The sequence below is a fragment of the Theobroma cacao genome, chromosome 6 (assembly GCF_000208745.1).
Source record: "Theobroma cacao cultivar B97-61/B2 chromosome 6, Criollo_cocoa_genome_V2, whole genome shotgun sequence".
Classification (NCBI taxonomy): domain Eukaryota; kingdom Viridiplantae; phylum Streptophyta; class Magnoliopsida; order Malvales; family Malvaceae; genus Theobroma; species Theobroma cacao.
This window is the reverse complement of record NC_030855.1, coordinates 23,122,926-23,140,605: the sequence shown is the minus strand read 5'-3', so window position 1 is coordinate 23,140,605 and position 17,680 is coordinate 23,122,926. Positions and strand designations below refer to the sequence as shown.

Below are 17,680 nucleotides of genomic sequence, written 5' to 3'. Positions count from 1 at the left end.
AAGAATTAAATATAGATATATAAAATAAGATTTTAGGCTTTAGGTTTGGATAAAAGATTGTTTACGAAAAAATATGATAATAATAAAAATAAAAAAATATAAGAAAAAATATATACAAAGATATAAAAATATAAAATAAAAATAAAAAAATATAAAATTTTTGTCACTAAAGTAACATGGAATCATAAACAATTTATCTAATTATAAAAGGAAAATATAAGAGTAACTTAAAATAAAAAATGTAAAGTATAAAAAAATAATAATTAGTAAAAAATAGAAAATATGATAATAAAAAATAAAATAAAATGAAAATAATAATTAATAATAAAAAATGGATAATTGCATTAGCATAGTATGTACATATATATTGTATCATGCATATCATTGCATATAAATATTTTTGTTTTCGAGTTTAAGCCCCGATGATGGGAACTTCAGAGGATCTTGCGAAAGTGGGTATTTCTCGAAAAGTTTCTTAGGTGAAAAGATGTCTTCGGGTCCCACCAGTATGATAGGAGGTCTCGAGAAACATCTTTAATAAAAGGCTTTTGCCCGAATTAGGTTCATTATGCACGAAAATGCTATTTTAAAAGAAAACGTAGGATGACTCCGATGATGAGATTTATTCGTCGAATTTGCGAAGGCGAATTTATCGGATAATTCCTTAAGTGAGTAAACAGCCCGGGTCCCACCAGTATGATGGATGGATCCGAGAGAACGTTCTCGATAAAAAGTTATTCGTCCGACATATTTTTATCCCACGCCATGCATTTCGTCTTGCCTCATATTTGCATTCTATTTTAGGTTAAATAGGAGATAAAATAAGAGAATAATAACTAAGGAAATATAGTGAAATTAAAAATTAAAGCCTAATAGGATAATCTAAAAATGGTACCGTTCATAGAACGGGCGTTCCGGGGGTGCTAATCCTTCCCCGAGTGTAACCGTACTCCCGAACTTATATTTAGAAAAACGTAGACCAGTTTAAGGTTCTTTTCGGTGGGTTTAAAATTAATTTAAGGCTTCATCGATTAGAATCGAGTCAATAGGTGGCCAATCGCAGTTAGTTAAAAAGATTGATAACGACTCTTAGTTTTTAGTGAGTTTTCACCCGCGTCTAGCGGTCAAGTTTCCGAATCCGCACGTTACGACACATATAAGTAAGTAGTACATAATTCAAACACGTGTTTGCGTTCAGTATACATGTTTACAGCCGCCTTTCCAGTTTAAAGCAATAAGAAAAGTCTCATTTTTCCTTGTCCTAATTGATTAAAGTGAAACTCACTTCCAGTCTTCCGCCAGTTGGTTTAGGTTTTTCATGAATCTTGCTGTTATATACAGAACAGGTATTGCCCCCTGAGTGTCCTCTCTATCCTGATTTTATCATGCATATGTAACGGTAGGTATTCTTTCCTGATTCGTTAGTGCTCAGCGTATACGTTTGGTTTCTTCCTCTTGTTGAGTTATTAACGAATTCCAGGTTGCCCTTGAATATCTGAAAACGCTGCCCTCTACCTATTGCCTTCTTTTCATAGCTGCATCCAGTCATTTGTCTCATTACTGAGTATGATAGCTTCAATCAATGAGCGGGACAAGGCAAATGGAAAATGAGGAATTGATCAAAAGATAACTAATTGAGACTTGACCTTTGTTTTGTCAGGTATGAAGTTTCTTTAAGTGGCCAGAGGTTAATCTGCAGTCAATTTCAAGGAGTTTTGGTCTCTTGGGACCTAGCTGGTAGTATATGTATCAATCTCGGGCCCCTAATTCAAATCTGACTGCAATTATTATCTTGTATAGCAAGATGAATACGAGTCCCGCAACCTCTGAGCAACTGTACGCTTTGGAATTGCCTTTCGTCACTCTACTTTCCAAGCAAATTCAACTATAACTATATATATGATTGTCAATGGTCTCTAGAAAAATTAATGAAATACAAACCATTAAACGCAAGCAATAATTCAATGAAAAGGAACAGCATTTGCTCATCTGATGCACCTTAGATAATGATAATAGTGCGATAAATCATTTTTAAGAAGAGATTCCACATGTATCTATCCTTTGCCCCATCAGAGACGCGAATCATGTACTTGCCAGCTGATATCTCTCTGGTTTTGAACTTGACATCATGTGTTGCCATTCATGGCTTTGCTTCCTAATGAAAGCTGTTCCTCTCATACAGTTTCGATTCTGGGTAGTGATAGTTCTGTATGTGCATGTCCTTTTTTTCTACCAGCAGTTGCTATATTAAAAACATATCAAAACTTTATTAGAGGTGATGGTTTGTTTAATTTGAGCAGCTGATGGGCAATAAATATCAAAATTTTAGGGAATCTTGGAAGTCGGAACCTAGTGAATGTATCAAAATCAGGTTCCTAGAAGATAAATTTGACCATTAACTATCACAAAACAAGTTCATTTCGGACTGAATGAATTAAAATATCTGTATTTGTCCTCAGCTGGACAATGACAAGATGCGCATGCAGCCATCTTTCTTTTTTTTCCCCTAGAAGAACAGAAAAAGGATAAGATGACTCTTTAACTTTAGGACCCTGTATTCTTCGGCTTATGCATCCTTATACCATCTATGCAGTTTATTGAAATAACTTGGATATATAAAATCCATTGAAATTTTATTTACGTTTATAAAGTTTTAAGTTTGGCCTAACTTTTTTTAGTTTAAAAGCTATTAAAAAGTTTTTATAAAAAATAATAGCTTTTAAAATTAAACTAAACTTTTGGCAAAATAAATTATATAAACCCTAATTTTGATTAAAAATACCATAAAAGATATTAATGTCATCTTCAATCACCTAATAAACCAAAGCAGAACAAATCTATTTCGAGTTTATATATGATTTCAAATGTTAAAATCAAAAAAATTCATACAAAAAGGAAAAAATTATCAAACTTGTATAGTAGTAATAGTATTAGATTTTTTTAGAGAAGAGAGAAAACTTTTAAATAATACTTTAATACAGTTTTGAATTTTGAATCTTCTTTATCTTTATAAAAACAAAAACAATCTAGATTTTGCTATTCTATTGTTGGTTTGTTTAATTTGAGTAGCTGATGGGCAATAAATATCAAAATTTTAGGAATCTTGGAAGTCGGAACCTAGTGAATGTATCAAAATCAGGTTCCTAGAAGACACATTTGACCATTAACTATCATAGAACAAGTTCATTTCGGATTGAATCACAACACTGAATTAATCAAAATATCTGTATTCATCCTCAACTGGAGAATGACAAGATGTGCATGCGGTTGTCTTTCATTTTTTTCCCCCTAGAAGAAGAGGAAAAAGATAAGATGACATGTTAACTTTAGGACCCTGTATTTTTTGACTTATGCATCCTTATACCATCTACGCAGTTGATTGAAATAACCTCAATATATACAGTCCATTGAAATTGTATTTACTTTTATAAAGTTTTAAGTTTGGCCCAACTTTTTTTAGTTTAAAAGCTATTAGGAAACTTTTATGAAAAATAATAACCTTTAAAATTAAATTAAATCTTTGGTAAAATAAATTATATAAATTTTAATTTTAATTAAAATTATCATAAAATGTATTCATATCATCGTTAATCACCTAATAAATCAAAGCGGAACAAATCTACTTCGAGTTTATATACGATTTCAAATGTTAAAATTAAAAAAATTCATAAAAAATGAGAAAACTCTCAAACTTGTATAGTAATAATAGTATTAGATTTTTCGGAGAAGAGAAAAAACCTTTAAATATTACTTAAATACAACTTTGAATTTTAGATCTTATTTTCTCTTAATCTTTGTAAAAACAAAAAAAATCCTAAATTTTGCTATGTTGTTATTTGATCTTCTATTTTTTTTTAATAGTCTTTGTAGAGAGAGGTAAAAAAGAGGGAGATTGAGATTTTGCGTTAAAGAAAAGTAATTTGCAAAAGAAGGAAAAGGAGAAAGAAATTAATTAAAAAGGGGTATTTCTTGAAAAAACGAAATGTTTAAAAGAAGAGAAGGGAAACCTATTTTCTTAAACTTTTCTTTACTTTTTTTTTAAATTTTATTTTTTAAAAAAATTACTTTTTTAAAAAACTTTTCAAAAACTATATTTAACTTAATTTTTATTTTTAAAAAATAAATAAATTAAAAACATCACTAAGCCTTTTCATGACCTTCCAAAAGGAATTCGCAATAACTTATTGGTATTAACTAAAACTGAAGTGTAACCTTTATACAAAAAGATATGGATAGGCCCATTAGTTTTACAGCCTCTTAGGCTGAGATTTAACCTGATTTTAGCTTAGACTTGGGCTTATAAATGAGTCAGATAGATTGAATTTGTATTCACTTTTCTAAATTAAAAAAAAAACATTATACTTTGATGCTACAACGAAAAAAATAGTTAAAAGAACCATAAAGTTGAAGGGCAATAAATTATTATAATGAGCTGAAAGGTTTACATTTAATAATTGAGAAGAAATCAGTGCCCCCAGGATCTAGCTACTCATGCAATTGGATAGGAAGCCTTTGTGGCAAGACCACAAAGCCCTTTCGAAGCATCGACCTCTCTCTTGATTCTCATGTGCCCACTTTGTTGAAGTTTGTCATTCCAGCAGGTAAAGAGTCAAAGAACGACGCCAGTCAACAGTGCTGAAGAAGAAAGGAAAGGGAGTCAACACGACATCGTTTGAAGCTTGTTTTTTATGATTGAAACGTTGCCTTGAGTGTCGTTTTACTTTAGTTTTGTTATTAACAGCTTAATCATACGACTTAGCTGATTGCCATATTGTGTTCAGGTGTTCTTTCTTCTCAATTCTTCTAATTCTGTTGAAGGTTGTTGCTGGCACAAAACTCTATGATTTGTTTTGTGCTTTGCTGTTATTTTTTTCTATTTTCTGCACTCACCACAGATCCAATTTTTAAGGAAGGAATTGTAATCATGAGGTATGAGTTACTATATATACAAAAAACTGAAATGAAGCTGTGAGCTGAATTGATCAAAAAATTTTATTCCCTATTTTCATCCTGCTCTGTTTCTTTTTAGTTCTACTCTCTGAAAGATCATATTTCTGTGTAGTGTGAATTTAATTGATTTTTCTTCATGGTATCAGAGCTGTTGTCTTAAGGGATTGTTGCTTCTGCTAGCTGATTGGTGATCGAAGCAAGGTATCATGGCAACCATTGGATTTTCAGCATCAACACCACCAACATTCACAGGCAAAAATTACAGAGTTTGGGCTGTGAAAATGAGGTCTTACTTGAAGGCGTTTCATCTCTGGGATGTAGTGGAGAATGGTGAGGCCTCTGTGCAACGACATGCCAATCCAACAATTGCCTAGATAAAGCAGCACAGTGAGGAGGTCGTCAAAAGGTACAAAGCTTTAATATGTCTTCAATCAGCTGTGTCTGAGAGTATATTCTCTAGGATTATTAATTTTGAAGATCCTAAATTAGTGTGGGATACATTATAAGAAGAGTTTCAAGGAAATGAAACCACTAAGATGCATCAGATTATGAATCTTACTAGAGAGTTTAAAACTCTTAAGATGAGAGATGATGAGGGAGTACAAGCATATTTAGATAGAGTTCTCAGGATTGTTAATGAGCTGAGGTTGCTAAGAGAGGTGGTTACTAAGAGAAGAATTGTAGCGAAGTTTCTCATTAGCCTACCTGAAAAATTTGAATCGAAGGTCACTTCCTTAAAAGATTCTAAGGATTTGACTAAGCTGACTATGAATGAGCTCATCAACAACCTACTAGCTCTTGAGCAGAGGAGAGCTATGAGAGCTGAGTATGTAGAGAGTGCTTTAGTGGCTAAGACTAAAGGATTGAAAATAAAAAGAGGAAGTTCAAAGAAGTTTGAACAGAAAGGGAAAAGCAAAAGTGGAGAAGAGAAGCAGGAAAGTTCAGCAGACAAATATTCGCCTTGTTCTATATGCAAAAAGAAGAATCATTCTGAGAGGTACTGCTGGTATAGGCCCAATGTTAAATGTAGGGCATGTCAGCAGATGGGACATGTAGAGAAGGTGTGTAAGGCTAAGAAGTCTGAATCTTCAACTCAAGCAGCTATAGCAGAACAAGAAGTAAATGATAATGAGGTTCTGTTTATGGCAAAGATGGAGGAAGACTCAGAAAAGTCAAATATCTGGCTGCTAGACAGTGCTTGCTCTCACCATCTCACAAGTAACAAAGGTCTCTTCACTACTTTAGATACTAGTTTTTAGTCTAAGGTCAAGATAGGTGATGGAAAGTTTTTAAAAATTCTTAGAGTTGGAACAGTAAAAGTTGAGACAGCTTCAGGATATAAGTGCATTAATAGTGTGCACTATGTTCCAGAAGCCAACCAAAACCTGTTGAGTGTAGGTCAGTTAGCTGAGGAACATTATGCCTTGCTATTCAAAGATCAGGTTTGTACAATTTTTGATCCACATGGAGAAGAATTGTTCATTGTGGAAATGAAGAATCATTGCTATCCACCGAACTTAGCTGATACAGCTCACTTAGCCTTGAATAATGAAGCTGATTTGTCTGAAACTTGGCACAGGAGACTTGGACATGTTAATAACTCATCCTTGTCTCTAATGGCATCTAAAGGTCTAGTTGAAGGGTTACCTGCCATTACTAAACCAGACAAGCTTTGTCAAACCTGTCAGCTTGGAAAACAAACCAGGAAATCCTTTCCTAAAGTAAGCAAGTGGAAAGCTTCTAGAAAACTTGAATTGGTACACACTGACCTCAGTGGACCAATGAAGAATCCTTCTTTAAATGGCAGCAGATACTACATCTTGTTCATTGATGATTTTACAAAGTACTGCTGGGTGTATTTTATCAAACAGAAGTCTAATGCTCTAGAGAAATTTGTTCAGTTTAAAACCTTGGTGGAAAACTTCTCAAGTACAACTATCAAGATCTTGAGAAGTGATAATGGTACTGAGTTTACTACTTCAGAGTTTGAGAGATACTTAGTAGATTGTGGAGTTCAACATCAACTAACAGTGAGCTATAACCCTCAGTAAAATGGCACAGCAGAGAGAAAAAATAGGACACTTGCAGAAATGGCAAGGTGTCTTTTATACCAAATGAATATGCCTACTTATTTCTTAGCAGAGGCAGTCAATACCTCAAACTACATACTAAATAAAACTTATTCAAGAGTTCTATCATAGCAAACAGCATATGAGTTGTGGTTTGGACAAAAGCCTTCAGTGGCTCACTTTAAAACTTTTGGTTGCCTATGCTATGCAAAGATTGCAGATGGAAAAAGGTCAAAGTTTGATGCTAAGTCTTCAGTTGAAGTTTTCATTGGTTATAGTGAGGTAACTAAGGGATATAGGCTCTATGATGTGAAATCTAAAAAGGTTTTCATCAGTAGATATGTTAATTTTGGTGAGGGGCTTTTCTGGAATTGGAAAATTAAGTCTGCTGATAGAATTGTGAAAGTGACTACTACTGCTAATCTTCAAGTGGATGATGATTCACTTCACACAGAGGATGAAAGACTAGCTGTTAGAGGGACTCGATCACTGCAAGAGATTTATAGTAGGTGTAATGTTGCTATAGCTGAGCCCTCCAACTTTGCTGAAGCAGCTAAGGAAGAACATTGGAGAGCTGCTATGGAAGTTGAAATTGGATGATTAAAAAGAACAATGCATGGATATTGGTTGATAGACCTTCAAACCAAAATGTGATAGGTGTTAAATGGATTATCAGGACAAAGCTAAATCCAGAAGGATCTGTGAACAAGCACAAGGCTAGACTGGTTGTGAAGGGGTTTACACAAGTTTATGGAGTAGATTATCTAGAGACTTTTGCACCTATGGCTAGACATGACACAATCAGATTGCTTGCTGCCCTATCAGCTAAAGAAGGGTGGAAAATCTTTCATTTAGACATCCAGTCAGCCTTCTTGAATGGTTTTCTAAAAGAAGATATTTATGTTCAGCAACCAGAGGGGTTTGAAGAGAAAGGTGCTGAAGGGAAGGTTTGCAAGTTAATTAAGGCTTTATATGGTCTCAAACAAGCTCCTAGAGCCTGGTATGAGAGGATGAATGATCATATAAGGACTCATGGTTTTGAAAGAAGCATTAATAAAGCCACTCTATATGTTAAGAAAAATGATGATTCAGTAAAGCTTATTGTAGCTGTTTATGTGGATGACCTGTTGATAACTAGTTCAGAGAGTGATTATTTAACAGAATTCAAAGCTGATATGTTAAAGGTATTTGAGATGACTGATCTGGGGCTTATGACTTACTTTCTTGGGATGGAGTTTGAGCAGTCAGTAGAATAGATTTTTGTGTATCAGTCTAAATATGCTCAGGATCTTCTAAAGAAGTTTAGAATGGATTACTGTAAAGCTGTTAGAACACCCTTAGCTATTGGAAGTAGATTTTGTATTGATGATGGTGCAGAAAAGGCAAATGAATCTATGTATAGAAGTATCATTGGTTCCTTACTGTATCTAGCTGCTACCAGACCAGATGTGATGTTTGCTACAAGCCTCTTATCCAGATTCATGCAAGCTCCATCAGTTCATCACTTCACTGCAGCCAAACGTATCTTAAGGTATACGAAAGGCACTACAAGTTATGGTTTAAGGTTTTTGAAGTCTGAAAGCTGTGATCTGCAAGGATTCACTGATAGTGACTGGGCTGGATCGGTTGATGATTTAAAAAGTACTAGAGGGTATTGTTTTTCTTTTGGCAGTGGTGTGTTTACATGGAGTTCAAGGAAACAAGAAGTAGTTGCTCAATCATCAGCTGAAGTAGAATACATAGCCACTGCTACAGCTGCTAATCAAGCCTTGTGGCTGAGAAAGGTTCTTATATACTTGAATTTTCCTCAAGAAAAAGGTACTCTGATAAGAGTTGATAATCAGTCTGCCATGGCCATTGCTAGAAATCCAGTCCAACACAGCAGAACAAAGCACATAAGGGTGAAGTTTCACGCATTGAGGGATGCTGTTAGAGAAGGTGAGATTCAGCTTGAATACTGTCACACTGATGATCAAGTTGCAGACATTTTTACCAAGGGGTTAAGTGCTGATCGATTTGAATTTCTTAGAGACAAGCTAGGTGTTTATCCTACTAGAATCAAAGAGGTCTATTGAAGTTTGTGATTCCAGCAGGTAAAGAGTCAAATAAGGACGCCAGTCAACAATGCTGAAGAAGAAAGGAAAATGAGTCAACACGGCATCATTTGAAGCCTGTTTTTTATGATTGAAACATTGCCTTGAGTGTCATTTTACTTTAGTTTTGTTATCAACAGCTTAGTCATACGACTTAGCTGATTGTCGTATTGTGTTCAGGTGTTCTTTCTTCTAGATTCTTCTTATTCTGTTGAAGGTTGTTGCTGGCACAAAACTTTATGATTTGTTTTGTGCTTTGCTGTTATTTTTTTTTTATTTTCTGCACTCACCACAGATCCGATTTTTAAGGAAGGAATTGTAATCATGAGGTATGAGTTACTATATATACCAAAAACTGAAATGAAGCTATGAGCTGAACTGATCAAAAAATTTTATTCCCTATTTCCATCCTGCTTTGTTTCTTTTTAGTTCTGCTCTTTGAAAGATCATATTTCTGTGCAGTGTGAATTTAATTGATTTTTCTTCACACCTTCACCCCACTTCTCACCCCATGAGTTCTTGATTAACCAATAGTTGGCACCATCATCACTTGTCCCATACCCTACTATAGTCACAGCATCATTCACTTTAGTCCCACATTCTCCATCAAACACACCTTTTGAGTAAAACCGAAAAGTAGGACTAGCAGCATCAAGAGCAACTGAGACAGGTTGGTTACTCGCAGCTTTCAGAAGTGCTTCCTCATTGTTTGCAGGTACATCTTCGTAGCTAGTGATACGGTGGGTTGGGACAGATGCCTGATTAAGGTCACAAGTTCTGTTGGCTACCTTATAAGGGTATGTTATGTCCTTGGCGATTCCTTGGTTTTGTACAATGTATTCAAATGCATTGTCCATCAAACCACCATGGCATCCGTCATTGCTAGTGGCGTAGTCCACCAACTGTTGTTCGGACAATGAGACCAAGTTACCGATCTTGATTTGGATGATCCCTTCTACAGCAGCAACAGAAGAAAATGCCCAACAACTTGATAGAAAACAATAAAGCACGAAAAGTAAAATAAACCAGAGAAATAATAGAAAATTGAAAGATGAGAAAACGCGAAGAATAAAAATAAATTTTGTTAAGACAAAGAACTTTTACAATACTAAAGACTGGATAAAAACTAGAAGATAAGATGATTAAAACATAAACTTTGACTTAATTTATAGAGTAAAGTAATGTTATTTCCTATATTTGTGTAATCGTGGCTTCACAAATTTAGGACTCTACTACTAACCACCCCATTTTATTAGGACTCCACTATGCTACTAACAACTCCCATTTTATTAGGACTCCACTAATTAGAATTTGACTCAATCTTTAACAATTCTCCCACTTGAAGGCACGATTGCATCATTTGAACAATGAACTGTTTCAAGACCCAGAGAACTCTTGAATCTGTTAAACTTCTCTATTGTCACAAACTTGGTCAACATGTCTGTAGGATTCAAGTTTGTGTGAATTTTCTTCAAGATAATCTTGCCATCTTCAACCACATTTCTAACTAAATGATAACGAACATCAATGTGTTTTGTACGTGAGTGGAAAGTTAGGTTTCTAGCCAAATGAGGAGCACTTTGGCTATCACTATTAACACAAATAACCTCCTGTTTTTCATCATCAATTCCTCAAGAAGCCTTTGCAGCCATATAGCTTCTTTGCAAGCATATGTTACTGCCATGTATTTTGCCTTCGTTGTTGATAAAGCTACAACTGATTGTAGTTTTGATTCCCAATTGATTGCTCCTCCTGACATGGTAAAAACATAGCCGATAGTAGACCTCCTTCCATCTTTATTGTCGGCAAAATCTGCATCAACAAAACCAATGCACTGCGGTTTCATGTGTCTAAAACACAATGGGACATTTTGAGTGCCTTTAAGATATCTGAGGATCCACTTGACAGCCACCCAATGATCACAACTTGGATTTTCCATATACCTGCTAAGAACTCCCACTACTTGTGCAAGGTCTGGTCTTGTACATACCATGGCAAACATATCCTACTGTTGATGAATATGGTAGTCGAGACATCGTTGCCTTTTCTGCTTCAATAATGGGAGGTAATTCTGAAGACAATTTAATATGAATAGGAAATGAGGTACTTACTGGTTTTGCATTCTACATATTGAAGAGCAGCATAATTCTTTCTATATAACCCTTTTGAGATAACCAGATTTTCCTACCCTTTCTTTCTCTGAGTACCTTCATCCCAAGAATCTGATTCACAGTTCCCAAATCCTTCATTTCAAACTCCCTAGCTAATTGTGCTTTTAGTGTAGACATTTTTCCAAAACTATTGCCTGCAATAATTATATCGTCTACATATAATAACAAGATACAAAAGCACCCATTACCCTCATTATAAACGTAAACACAATGGTCAGCCTCACATCTTTTAAAACCCAAGCTCACAGTGAATGAATCAAATCACTTATACCAACACCTAGGCACCTGCTTGAGAGCGTAAAATAATTTGTTTAGCCGACAAACCAGATTTCTCTTATTTTCTTCAACAAAACCTTCAGGTTGCATCATGTAAATTTCTTCATTCAAGTCACCATGTAAGAAACCTATTTTTACATCTAGTTGTTCTAATTCAAAATCATAAACAGCAGCAAGAGCCAAAACAACTCTAATAGTAGTCAAACGAACAATTGGAGAAAATACCCCATCAAAGTCAATACCAGGTTTTTGAGCATACCTTTTTACCACAAGCCTAGCCTTATACCTTTCCACATTCACATCTGAATTCTTTTTCAGTATGTAAATCCATCGACAGCTAATAGCTTTTCGATCTTCAGGGAATTGAACAAGGTCCCGAGTCTTGTTCCTATGCAAGGACTCCATCGCCTCTTCCATGGCACATCTCCATTTGTCTGAATAAATGGAGTCACAAGCCTCTTTATAGGATGTAGGCTCATGTTCTTCTACCAATGCCACATAAGCACTAACAAAATTAGTCTGAGGCTTTAAAGAAGTGATATAGTCATCGTACCTGGCTAGAGGTTTAATTGTCCTTCGAGAACGTGTTGGCATTTCATGAGAATCTACAAGAAAAGGTTTTTCACTAGACAATTCTGACTCAAAGTCATATTGAGACATTTTCTCTTAAACAATGTCATCAAAACTTGGTTCTTGCTCAATTATAATCTTCTTTGCTTCTTGCTTTTCAATTGTGCCTTGAAAAACATTTTCATTAAAAATAACATCTCGACTAATAATGATCTTGCGAGCAGTAGGATCCCATAATCTGTACCTCTTTCTACTTGTCTCATAGCCAAGAAAAGTACATCTTTTCAAATTCTTATCAACTTTAGTTCTCTGTTCCTTGGGAACCCAAACATAAGCATCACATCCAAACACACGCAAGAAAGAATAATTTGTAGGTTTTCTTGTCCAAACTTCTTCTGGAGTTTTTGAATTAAGGGACACTGTAAGAAAACGATTAATTAAATAACAAGAAGTACTTACAGTTTTTGCCCAAAATTCCTTTCCTAGCTTTGCAGTGCTCATCATACATTTAGCATATTCCAGGAGAGTGCTATTCATCCTTTCTACAACACCATTTTGCTGTGGTGTTTTTCACTTTGTTAGGTGTCTTTTAATACCATGTTCACTGCAATAGTCATCAAACTCATTGGAGCAAAATTCTCCTCCATTATCAGTTCAAAGATATTTAATTTTCAAAACCTTTTGATTCTCAACTAGTGCTTTGAATATCTTAAATTTCTCTAAAACATCTGATTTTCGTTTGAGTATAAAGATCCATACCTTGTGGGAGAAATCGTCAATAAAAGTCACAAAGTAGGAACATCCACCACTGGAAACATCAGGTACTTCACAAGTGTCAGCATGGATTAAATCAAGAAAGTTTTGACTTTTTGTAGACAAAGAGAAAGCCAATCTATGTTGTTTTCCATATAGACAATCCCTACAAAAATTTGTAGAGACAGATTTAAAACTAGGAAGAAGCTTTTGATTTAAGAGTACTTGCAGTCCACGATCACTCATGTGCCTCAACCGCCTATGCCAAATCACAGAAAGATCTGACATGGCAACAGTAGCTTCTCCAACTAAGGTTTCACCAATCAATCTGTATCGATTATCCTTCAATTCTCCTTTGGCTACCACCATGATGCCTTTGATCACCTTCATATGACGATTCTCCCCAATGAATTTCATACCAAGCTTGTCAAACATCCCCAAAGACAGCAAGCTTTTCTTCAAGGCAAGAACATGTCAAACATCATAAATGGTGCAAATACATCCATCAAACATCTTGATCCTCACTTCTCCAACTCCCACTACTCGACATTGACCATTGTCACCCATGTAAACTATGCCACCTTCACATGGTTTGCAAGTGTGAAACAATTCCTTTTGTGGAGTCATATGAAAGGATGTTCCAAAATCAAGAATCCATTGACTCAAGACTACTACAGTTTCTAATGTTGCTGCTAATTAATGCATCTCCATCTTCTGCTATCAAAGTGCCTTCGACTATATTACCATGAAAATTACCTTCCGCAAGATTCTCACTTTTTCGATGTCTGTAATCTTTCCTCACATGTCCAGCTTTTTCGTAATTCCAGCACTTTGTCAACTTCTTCTTGCCCTTAGACTTAGATCTTAATCTTTCTTTGTCACCAGGGTTTCTTTCAGTGGATCTACAGCGAGCGTACATAGCATTACTAGGATTAGATTGAGTCGATTTATGCCTCATTTCTTTTGTTAGTAGTGATGCTACAATGGAATCCACATCAAGAACCTTTACATGACTCAACTTCACAATCAGATAATCCCAAGAATCAAGCATAGAACAAAGTAAGATATTTGTCTTTTCTTCATCATCTATTTTGACATCAAGGGCTTGAAGCTTATTGACAGGTGCATTGAACTGGTTAAGATGTTCTTGCATGGAATCTCCATCTCTCATCTTTAAATTGTACAGTTGATGCCTCAAGAAGATTTTGTTCGTCAAGGACTTGCCTTCATAAATGCTTCTAAGCTTGTCCCACAGACTTTTTGCAGATGTCTCTGTTTCCACATTGAACAAAACATTGTCTTCCAGGGCTAGCTACAAATTTGCCAAGGCTATCTCATCCTTCTCAATAGATTGCTTGTCAGTCATGCCTTCAAGTCTGTCTTCTTTTGTCAAGAGAGCCACAACATAGCCATTCTTCACAAGCACTGCATGCATCTTCACTTTTCATAGTGCAAAATTGGTTCCATCAAAACGTGGAATCTCAAATTTTGTTTCAAACTTCCCTACCATCTTGAACAGCACGAACAAGAAAAGAAAACCCCTGTAACCTGGCTTTGATACCAAATTGATAGAAAATGATAAAGCAGGAAAAGTAAAATAAACCAGAGAAATAATAGGAAATTGAAAGATGAGAAAACGTGAAAACTTTGTTAAGACAAAGAACTTTTATAATACTAAAGACTGGATAAAGACTAGAAGATAAGATGATTAAGAGCTTGTTTGGTCTGACTTTTTCCTAACTTAAAAGCTATTATAAAGCTCTTATAAAAAATAATAGCTTTTAAAATTAAGCTAAAGTTGTTTGGTAAATTTCTTTTTTATAAGTTCTTTTTTATAAGTTATAATTTTAGTTAAAATTATCATAAAGGGTATTTTTTTTGATAGGGTAATATTGTAATTATATTTAACAGATGAGAATATTTTTTAAACAAAAATAAAAATTTTCTTATATTTTTAAAAGAAGAGAAGAAAAAGCTCCTCACAAGAGCTTTTCTAGAAGCTCTTTTTTTTCAAAATTTTATTCTTTAAAAAAAAGTTACTTTTTTTAAGAGCTTTTCAAAATTTATATTTGGTCTGTCTTTTCCTTTTAAGAGGTAGATAAGTTAAAAAAAAAAGTCAAGCCAAACAAACACTAAAATATAAACTTTGACTTAATTTATAAAGGAAAGTAACGTTATTTCTTATATTTGTGTAATTGTGGCTTCACAAATTTAGGACTATGTTATTAACCACCCCGCTTTATTAGGACTCCACTATGCTACTAACAACTCCCATTTTATTAGGACTCCACTAATTAGAATTTGACTCAATCTTCAACACAACTTTCTAAAGTTCAACAAACCAGTTCACATAGAGAAGCTGTCAATGGGAAAACAACAGAGAAAGAGAAACAAATTGGGAAGTTCGGATTCTATGGTTTTCTTACCACATTGAACCTGGTATTTAACGCGGGTGCCAGCTCCTTTTTTTGTTCAGTCCATGCTAGTTGGGACTTCTGTCAGGTTCTCGTACCTGAAAGTCCTGGACACTGAAGTCTTGGATGACCCTGGGGGCGGGGACAACTTATACCCGGTATGTGAAGCCAGAAATTCTTCGTGGGTTAAATCTGCAAACTCTTTGGGGCTCAATTCATGAGTCTGGTTTTCCATTTTGTTGAAATTTTCTATGTATTCAAGGTTGTCCTTGAATATTTTAAAACGCCTCTCTTTCTCTGCTTGGTTCTCGTAAGTGCGTCTGTGATGAGTCATCCATCGCCTGTGTTTCTTAGCAATAACTGCTTCATCCAATGTGCTACACATGGCTTGTGATGCCCAAGTCCCTGAAATAATCAACATTACAATCAAAATATTTCTTTTGCATGTTAAAACCATCGTTAAAATATTGCGATAGGCCTATGAGAATAATATGCTAGGTCACTAGGTACATATATTTATAGCAGAGGAGAGCATATGAAAGGCACTAATGTCCTTTTGTGACAAGGAAATGATTGACGGTGGTGACAGCCCATTTGGCCTTTCCATTTGCAGTTGTGAGAGCCACAGTCCATTTTTTTTCCCTTTCATGGGAGACACGAATGGTGTTTGCCGCTATTACAATCATGAAATTCCATATCTTCAAAACCAATCTGAGTGTCACAAGTATCCCATATCTCCTTAGATACCGCTTACTTGTACCTTTAATTATCAAATTTGAGATCACATTGCTGAAAAATGATGTTGTCTGCCTATTCAGACTTCAAACCCCTGGAAAAATCACAAGCACTAAGAGCAAAACATTTTGTTGCATATGGAGAGTCCTTGGAGTTTAATATATTTACAATAGAAAATTATTTTCTGTTATCTTAGAAACCTGACTTTCAGTTTGAGTTTAACTTTCACAGTCATAACGATCTAAATGAAGGGGATAAAAATAAAGTAAGACACATTGTACCACTTGAATCCTACTTAAAGCTATTTTATTTTGGTCCAACAGCATTAAATCATACGATGCTGAGGCCATTGGACAGGAATATAGCAAATGAAAGAAAGTCAAAAAGTGTCCACACTAGGCCGGAACACACAAGTATTTTCAAAACAACATATTTAGGTTAAAACAGGCCAAAGCAAGTTGATGGCTGCTATTATTCTCTTTTTGACCTGTTGGATTCTCTTCTGCAACTTGTGCCTTATCTTGGGTTATCATCTTTGATGGTAAATGGCCAATTACGGCCGTGGAATCCCAACTTCAAAGTGGGTTTGAAATGCAATGTTTGTCTTAAGACATTTGAGGTGAAAGCTTGTTTCATTTGGTGCTAGAATAAACTTTCAGCATGACACCCATCTTGCCCAGCACGAAAATATGATCCAAAGGTATCTCAAATATGAGATTATTCGAAAAACTATATTAGCCTACCACGTGTTAGAGAATAAGATTGAAAATACATAAAATTATATTTATTTCAAGATATGACCTTTCAAAAAAAAATCAAAATGTGTATATTATTATTTCAAAAATTTTATTTATTCTCATCGTTGATACGTTAAAAGATATATTCTAAGAATATAATGAAATTAAGAGATTTACTATTACGAAATCAATTTTTTAAATACTTATTGATGTATGATAAGATTATAAAATTCTTACATTTTTTTGAGTAAAATAATGTAGAAGTAATTTGAGAAATATTTGAAAAATAGAAGGAAGATTGATCACAGATTTTTTTTAGTTTTAATGAATTAAAGGAGTCTCTATTTAAAGATATTTAAATGATTGTTTGTATATATATAATTCTGTTTGTACAGACAAATTTATTGACAATTAACAATTAATTAATATCCATTTAATTCAAAAACTAAACTTTAAATTTAAAATAATTATTATTTAAGTTCTAAATGTCAAGTTTAATTAAATTTCAAGACCTATTCAAGACTTGGAAAGACTAACCATAATCTAATTTACACTTTACCCAGGTTAGCCCAATTACTAAAGGCTTGAACTCTTCTTTACTTAAAAACAACACTCTTTTATTTCTTTATTTAAAATAATATCTCACACTTATTATTGTTAAATATATCCAATTATGTGGGGAAGCCCAATTTAGCACATATCTTTAACAGTAACCCAACACCAAGCAAGCCATAAGGTGAGAAATATTGATACGCAATACTAATCAAATGATACCTTCCATCCAAACATGGGTAAAAGAAAATTAAGAAAAAGTTGAAGAGAAATTAATTTGAAAAAGTTCATCTTAATATATCATGGTCTTATTTTAAAGATTATATCTAGTCCTTACCTTATCATTCACCATACGACTAA

At 34.4% G+C, this 17,680-nt stretch overlaps 1 pseudogene; it reads right to left on the bottom strand.

Annotated features, from left to right (window-relative positions):
• LOC108662460 lies at positions 4,490 to 15,753 on the bottom strand (annotated as a pseudogene).